The sequence below is a fragment of the Cervus elaphus genome, chromosome 5 (assembly GCF_910594005.1).
Source record: "Cervus elaphus chromosome 5, mCerEla1.1, whole genome shotgun sequence".
Classification (NCBI taxonomy): domain Eukaryota; kingdom Metazoa; phylum Chordata; class Mammalia; order Artiodactyla; family Cervidae; genus Cervus; species Cervus elaphus.
This window is the reverse complement of record NC_057819.1, coordinates 35,672,053-35,680,574: the sequence shown is the minus strand read 5'-3', so window position 1 is coordinate 35,680,574 and position 8,522 is coordinate 35,672,053. Positions and strand designations below refer to the sequence as shown.

The 8,522-nt window shown below is 37.0% G+C and overlaps 1 long non-coding RNA gene across 1 annotated transcript; it reads right to left on the bottom strand.

The window, feature by feature from the left end:
* Nucleotides 1-909: 909 nt before the first annotated feature.
* LOC122694066 lies at nucleotides 910-7,907 on the bottom strand. Its single transcript, XR_006341095.1, has 4 exons — nucleotides 7,848-7,907; nucleotides 7,169-7,205; nucleotides 5,297-5,495; nucleotides 910-1,063 (listed from the first exon to the last, which is right to left on the bottom strand). It is a non-coding gene; the product is annotated as an uncharacterized LOC122694066 (long non-coding RNA).
* Between the last annotated feature and the right edge of the window lie 615 nt (nucleotides 7,908-8,522).

Sequence of the window (8,522 nt, the reverse complement as noted above, 5' to 3'; positions counted from 1 at the left end):
TCTTTTCCAATGAGTCAACTCTTCGCATGAGGTGGCCAAAGTATTGGAGTTTCAGCTTCAGCATCAGTCCTTCCAATGAACACCCAGGACTGATCTCCTTTAGGATGGACTGGTTGGATCTCCTTGCAGTCCAAGGGACTCTCAAGAGTCTTCTCCAACACCACAGTTCAAAAGCGTCAATTCTTCAGCGTTAAGCTTTCTTTATAGTCCAACTCTCACATACATACATGACCACTGGAAAAACCATAGGTTTGACCAGATGGACCTTTGTTGGCAAAGTAATATCTCTGCTTTTTAATATACTGTCTAGGTTGGTCATAGCTTTTCTTCCAAGGAACAAGCATCTTTTCATTTCATGGCTGTAGTCACTGTCTGCAGTGATTTTGGAGCCCAATAAAATAAAGTCTGTCACTGTTTCCATTGTTCCCCATCTATTTGCCATGAACTGATGAGACGGGATGCCATGATCTTTGTTTTTGAATGTTAAGTTTTAAGCCAGCTTTTTCCACTCTCCTCTTTTACCTTCAACAAGAGGCTCTTAAGTACCTCTTCACTTTCTGCCATAAGGGTGGTGTCATCTGCATATCTGCGGTTAATGGTATTTCTCCCAGCAACCTTGACTCCAGCTTGTGGTTGATCCAACATAACATTTCACATGATTTGCTCTGCATGTAAGTTAAATAAGCAAGGTGACAATATACAGCCTTGATGTACTTCTTTCCCAATTTTGAACCAGTCCAGTGTTCCATGTCTGGTTCTAACTGTTGCTTCTTGATCTGCATACAAGTTTTGCAGGAGGTAGAAAAGGTGCTCTGGTATCCCCATCTCTTGAAGAATTTTCCACAGTTTGTTGTGATTCACACAGTCAAAGGCTTTAGTGTAGTTCATGAAGCAGAAGTAGATGTTTTTCTGGAATTCTCTAGCTTTTTCTATGATCCAACGGATGTTGGCAATTTGATCGCTGGTTCCTCTGCCTTTTCTAAATCCAACTGGAACATCTGGGAGTTCTTGGTTCATGTACTGGTGAACACTAGCTTGGAGAATACAGGTGTGTATATTTTAGCTTTTTTTTTAAAAAAAACAAAAAACTCAGATCAACAATATGTAACATGAACAACAAACAACATGTAACAGTAAAGAAAATTGTAGAAACCATTAATTAGAGCCCATTTTGGTACAAAGAGCAGCTGAAAAAGAGTGTCCAGAAAAAGGGCAATGGAGTTGGCAATATATGCTTGGGATTTTATTTTGGTTTCCATTTATTTTAAAATATTTCAAGTATTTTTGCCAAGTTGTCTGTGATAGTCTGAGCAAGATACCTACTAATTTGTGTGGCTGGATAATATTCTGCTATTTTTCTTTTTCCCTTGGTACTTACAAGTCACCAAGAGAAATGCTGCCCCTGTACTTATTAGCTTCTAGAAAGTTTGTGATGCATTGAACAGAGAGCATAGATGTAGTACACGTGTCTTTTCTGGTGTTTGACTTCATAGGAGATTGTGCATACTCAAAAATAAGTATTGTGGTTTTGGAAAAAGCAATTTCCCTGTACAATTAATAGTTTTCCTCAAGTTGAGAGAAAGAGAAGTGTGGTAGATGGCAAGAAAGAAAATAGGCTACTTGTCCATAGACAAGTAGCTCCTGAGAGGCAGCAAGAACCTATGCTGAATATGCAAGACCATATGTAAAATTACAAGATAAAGATTCTGTGTCTGAAGTGTGGGACAGGAGCATTATAAAACAAACATATTAGAAAGATAAACTGATAAAAATAAAAATGGAGGTCAGTAATCTATTTCCATCTCTAAGGAGTTGAAATTGCAAAAGATACTATAATGGTGGTAAAATCCCAGAAACAGGTAAGTTTGAATTTAATAAAAGATGACCTTTCATTTTTCTTGACATCTTTGAAGAATGTGGACTCATAGTCAGAAATCAAGTTATAAAAAATAGGTGGAACTAGTGGTAAAGAACTCATGTGCCAAATGCAGGAGACATAAGAGACACAGGTTCAATCCCTGGATTGGGAAGATCCCTGGAGAAGGGCATGTCAATCCACTCCAATATTCTTGCCTGGAGAATCCCATGGATAGAAAAGCCTGGCAGGCTTACCCCCCCCACCCCGCCCCGCCCAATAGGGTCACTAAGATTTGAACATGACTGAAGTGACTTAGCACAATATTGTAAAAGCAACTATATTCCAATAAAATTAATTTTAAAAGGTACCATTGTATATCTTTGTCTGAGTTTGCTGTGATTCATGCCTATACACCTGCTAAATCTAAGCAGAAAACAAAACATGATGGATATGGAAAGATGGTGGCTTGTTATCCTAGGAATAAGTCTGATTCTGCCCACCTTCTGGGCTTTTGTTGTTAAAATAAACTTGTTCTCTTTAATAGCTCCCTTAAAAAAAAAACTTTTTATTTTGTATTGGTTAGAGCCAATTAACAATCAATATTGTGATAGTTTCAGGTGAAGAGCGAAAGGACTCAACTATACACACACATATATCCATTTTTTCCCCAAACCTATCTTCAATCCAGGGTGCCACATAACATTGAACAGAGTTACATGTGCTAACAGCAGGTTCTTGTTGGTTATTCATTTTAAGTACAGCAATGTGTTCATGCCTATTCCAAACTCGCTTCCCTCCATCCTTCCCCCTAGAAATCATAAGCTCATCCTTGAAGTCCGTGAATCTGTTGCTCTTTTGTAAGTAAGTTAATTTGTATCATTTCTTTCTAGATTCCAGGTACAAGGGATGTCGTATGATATTTCTCCTTCTCTGCTTCACTCAGTATGACACTCTCTGCTGCCACTGCTAATGACATGACTGTCACTTCAGTCGTGTCTGACTCTATGCGACCCCATAGACATCAGCCCACCAGGCTCCCCTGTCCCTGGGATTCTCCAGAACACTGGAGTAGGTTGCCATTTCCTTCTCCAATGTGTGAAAGTGAAAAGTGAAAGTAAAGTTGCTCAGTCGATGACACTCTCTAGGTCCATCCATTTTACTACAAATAGCATTATCTCATTCTTTTTTATGGCTGAATAAGATCATGGCATCTGGTCCCATCACTTCATGGGAAATAGATGGGGAAACAGTGGAAACAGTGTCAGACTATTTTTTGGGGCTCAAAAATCAGTGCAGATGGTGATTGCAGCCATGAAATTAAAAGACGCTTACTCCTTGGAAGGAAAGTTATGACCAACCTAGACAGCATATTAAAAAGCAGAGACATTACTTTGCCAACAAAGGTCCATCTAGTCAAGGCTACGGTTTTTCCAGTGGTCATGTATGGATGTGAGAGTTGGACCATGAAGAAAGCTGAGTGCCAAAAAATTGATGCTTTTGAACTTGGTGTTGGAGAAGACTCTTGAGAGTCCCTTGGACTGCAGAGAGATCCAACTAGTCCATCCTAAAGGAGATCAGTCCTGGGTGTTCATTGGAAGGACTGATGCTGAAGCTGAAACTCCAGTACTTTGGCCATCTCATGTGAAGAGTTGACTCATTCGAAAAGACCCTGATGCTGGGAAGGATTGGGGGCAGAAGGAGAAGGGGATGACAGAGGATGAGATGGATGGATGGCATCACTGACTTGATGGGCATGAGTTTGAGTAAACTCCAGGAGTTGGTGATGGACAGGGAGGCCTGGCGTGCTGTGATTCATGGGGTCGCAAAGAGTTGGACATGACTGAGCAACTGAACTGAACTGAACTGAATGTTCCATTGCATGTATGTATCACATCTTCTTTGTCCATTCCTCTATTGATGGGCTTTTAGGTTGCTTCCATGTCTTGGCCACTGTAAAGTGCTACAATGAATATTGGGGTGTATGTATCCTTTTGGATCATGGTTTACTATGGATTTATGCCCAAGAGTGGGGTTGCAGGGTCATATGTTAGTTCTATTTTCAGTTTTTTAAGGAATCTCCATACTATTCTCCATAGTAGCTGTACCAATTTACATTCCCACCAACAGTGTGAGAGGGTTCCCTTTCTCTCCTTATCCTTCTCAGCATTTATTGTTTGTGGATTTTTTTGATGATAGCCATTCTGGCTTGTGTGAGGTGATATCTCATTGCAGTTTTGATTTATATTTCTCCAAAAATTAGTGATATTTAATATCTTTTCATGTGCCTATTGGCCATCTTATGTCTTCTCTGGAGAAATGTCTGTTTAGGTCTTCTGCCCATTTTTCGAGTGGGTGTTTGTTTTGATGCTATTAAGCATCATGGGCTATTTGTAAATTTTGGAGATTAATCTTTATCGGTCACATTATTTGCAAATATTTTCTCCTAATCTATACAATGCCTTTTCATTTGTTTATTGTTTCCTTCACTATGCAAAAGCTTTTGAGTTTAAGAAGGTATATTTGTTTATTTTTATTTCCGTTATTCTGGGAGATGGATCAAGAAAAGTATTTCCATGAGTTATGTCAGAGACTGTTCTGCCTATGTTTTCCTGTAGGATTTTAAGAGTGCTTGGTCTCACATTAAGGTCTTTAATCCATTTTGAGCTTATTTTTGTGTATGGAGTTAAAGAATGATCTAATTTAATTTTTTTACGTGCAACTATCCAGTTTTCCCAGCACCATTTGTGGAAAAGACTGTCTTTGCTGCTGTTTAGTTGGTTCAGTCATGTCCACTCTGTGCTACCCTATGGGATGTAGCCCTCCAGGTTCCTCTACCCATGGGGATCTCCAGGTAAGAAGACTGCAATGGGTTGCTGTTCCTTTTCCAGGGAGAGACGGTCTTTACAACATTATATATAGACTCGCCTCCTTTGTCATAGATTAATTGTCTATAGGTGCATGGACTTATTTCTGCATTTTCTGTTCTGTTGCATTGATCTAAATTTCTATTTTTGTGCCAGTACCATACTATTTTGATGACTGTAGTTTTGTAGTATAGTCTGAAATCAGGGAGCCTGATTCCTCCAGTTCTGTTTTTCTTTCTCAAGATTGCTTTGTCTATTTGGGGGCTTTTGTGTCTCTATACAAATTGTGAGTTTTTTTTTTTTTTTTGGTTCTAGTTAATAACTACCTTTTAAACTTGACTGTTTCAGAGCTTAGATAACTACTACAAGTATTTTTATGTACTTATTTCTCATATGAGATACTGTGATATAAGGGTGCTGGGTAATTTCTAGAGCTTGAAACCTGACACTTCTGAGTTTCTTCTATTTACACGCTTATATGACTGCTGAATTTTGGAAGGGTCAGTGGAGCATAGCAATCAGTTAAGCTAACTAAACTAAATATATTGTATTATATTAACTATAATTCACTTACTTGGTTGCTTAGTCGTTTCTGACTCTTTGTGATCCCATGGGTCATAGCCTGCCAGGTTCCTCTGTCCATGGGATTTTCTTGGCAAGAATACTGGAGTGGGTTGCCATGCCATCAGAAATCAGGTGATTTTTGATTCAGGGAATGAACCCATGTCTTCTGCATCTTCTGCATTGCAGGTGGATTCTTTTCCACTGAGCCACTGGGGAAGTAAGTAAATTATTGGGTTTTATTCCATGGCACCCACTCATAACCTTTGAAGAATTTTACCTTTATAAAATTGATCTATATTTCAAATACTTTGACATTTAATAAGCAGTATAACATAGGCATATGAAGACTGTAGCTAATATTGGTTTTCTCTATTTACTTAGATACTTTATTATATTGAAAGTGTCTAAGATTGTGTTAAAGAAGAATAAGTTTAGTCCTATGCATAAATGAAACACAGAATGAAGAGAAAAGCAGAGACCCAAGTGGAACAGAGGAAAACCTTGAGGCAGTAGAATTGCTCATTCATTTTCTGAGACCTGAGGTAAAAAGGGGGCTTCCCAGGTGACACTAGTGGTAAAGAATCCACCTGACAGTGCAGGAGATGTAAGAGACATGGGTTCAATCCCTGCATCAGGAAGATCCCCTGGAGGAGGACATAGCAATCCACTCCAGTGTTCTTGCCTGGAGAATCCCATGGACAGAGGAGCCTGGCGAGCTATGGTCCATAGAATCACAAAGAGTCAGACATGACTGGAGTGACTTAGCATGCACTGACAAGATAAGAAGACTGCTGTATTGGATTAATTATTTGTTGTTTTCAGACAGTAGGAAGCATATAACAAAATATGAAATTTAAATTTAGAACCAATATATTTTGCAGATTCTCTTACTAAAGACTCAAAGTTACATGTAGTTTTAAAAAGGCATTTATTAAATATAAGAAATTACTATGAAAATGCCATTTTCTTACTATATAAAAGTATGTTATTTTTACCAAGTATAGAAAATACAACAAATGCATTAAAATAAGAATTTATATTTACTTAAATTTAAGAAAATGAAATGATTATCTCCAAGACAGTGTACAGAGAGAGAAAACAAAGGGGTAATCTCTTAGCCCCAAAAATTCTAGTTTTTTTTTTTCCAAATGAAAGTGAGAATTGACCTTGAAATGTATTAGGAAAAGCATAAGGGTTTTGTGTGTTTGTTGTTCCCACAAAAGCCATAATAAAGGAAAGTTACAATTAAGAAGGTGGGGGACATTATAAGTATTTGATATGATAAAATGAAGGTCATAAATGATTATGAAAAGTATAATGTCACTTTTTCAGTGATTGAGATTGGATACATATTAAAATGATATGGAGATTTTTTCTTTTGGATAATATGGAGAACTTCATATTAAAAACTAATAGCTACAAGATCTTTAGAGATCTCAGAAAATGAACATTTAGAGGAAATTTCCTTTTGGTCCAGTGGTAAGGACTCTGAACTTTCATTACAGGGGACACATGTTTGATCCCTGGTTGAGGAATTAAGGCCCTCCATGCTGTTCATGTGGGTGAAATAAATAAATAAAATAATGAACATCCATCATGATCATTTCACAATTTATACAAATATTGAATTATCATATTGTACACCTGAAACTAATATAATATTGCATGCAAATTATCCCTCAATAAAAAAATTTTAAGAAGAATACCAAACTTTCCAGAAAAGTAGAGACATCATTCAGCATTAAGGATCAAAAATAAAGGCAAAATTGAAACTCAGATTGATTTGCTATTGTGAACATTTTAGCTGTTTTAAAATTTTAGAGGCAGCCTGTATATCCAGGCAATTTTGATTTTAATGATCAGTAGAGACAGGGTTCATTACCTTGAGCTATTGGAAAAGAGATCTTGAAACTAAAATCCTTGAAAAAAAAAAAAAGGAAACAGTGTAAAGAAAGAATAGAAATAATGCAACATTTAAAACAATCAACAGTGACAAAAAAGCTCACATAGAACTTGTCAGCCTTGGCTCGTTCTCTAGGTGGAAAAAAGGTTTTTCTTTTTCAAAGATTTAAAAGAACTTGTCTGTCTTCATACAGGATTGTGTTCAAATCTATACTAATACATCACCGTTGGAAACATAGTGTCCAGTTAGTTCTAAATTACCTTTCTTTTGAATACAATCCAAAGCAATGAAGAAAACATATTATTTCTTAGTAAAATTAAGAGTCTGAGGAAATCTCAAATTACCATTTATATGTAAGACTTCCCCAAAACAATCCAGATAATCAGAGTACTTAGGAGGACTTACAAGTTGCAAGAAAATAGCAAAAAAGCATAGCCAGTACCGAGGGATCTTATGAAGCCAGTTCTTTGAGACTTATATTTTCTCAAAGAGGAAACCACTCTGAGTGCAAATTGCAATGATTAGGGCTAAGACCAAATAGTATATAGAAACTGTGGAAGCTGAGCAGCAAAGGAAAAAGTGCTCAGGGGAGCCCAAAGAACAGGAAAAAGAAAAACAAACATCAAATAAATAAACCTTCTGAAAGAAAATGCCTTACTTGGGATGGAAGGATTTTGCCCCTCAGTACTGCCTTCTTAGTTACTGGAGGAGCTCAGAGCTGGCAAAAGAACACTTCCTAAACTTGGTAAATTCTTAAGAGGCGTAAGAAATATAACCTTTCAACTATTTCAAATATTAACCAAAGAACAGGTCAGTGTAACAACAGAGGGACAGCCCTTGACATAGAAAGACAGAACTTCCATGAAGGTTCATTGGGCCCAATCTCACCTCGACAGGAAAATTTGTGAATAGCTGATATAGAAAAAGAAAATTATTTCAAAAATGAATAGGAAAAAGAAGTGGCACATAAAGACTTAGAGTGGAAAGAGAAAGTGTTTTTGTGAGAGAGATAAGACTAAAGGTAAAAGATAGCCACATTTCTTCCTGGCTAATTTTTAGAGACAGCTAAAATTCTTCCCTGAAGAAAATTCATCTTATGTTGAAAAGACACAATATCTATCTGGAAAAGTTGATTCTAAAGAGTAAAAATGAAGATAATTTCTAGAAATACTACAGGTCATCAGAGGAGACTTCACTTTCCTATTTTTCAAGGAGTACAAAACTTTCAGATATCTTTAAGAAGATGAGGTTTTTTTGATAAAAGACTGAGAAAGTATAATTAAGTTGTAAATTCTTGATAAAGTGGGAGAATTCAGCTCACACTGATACTGAA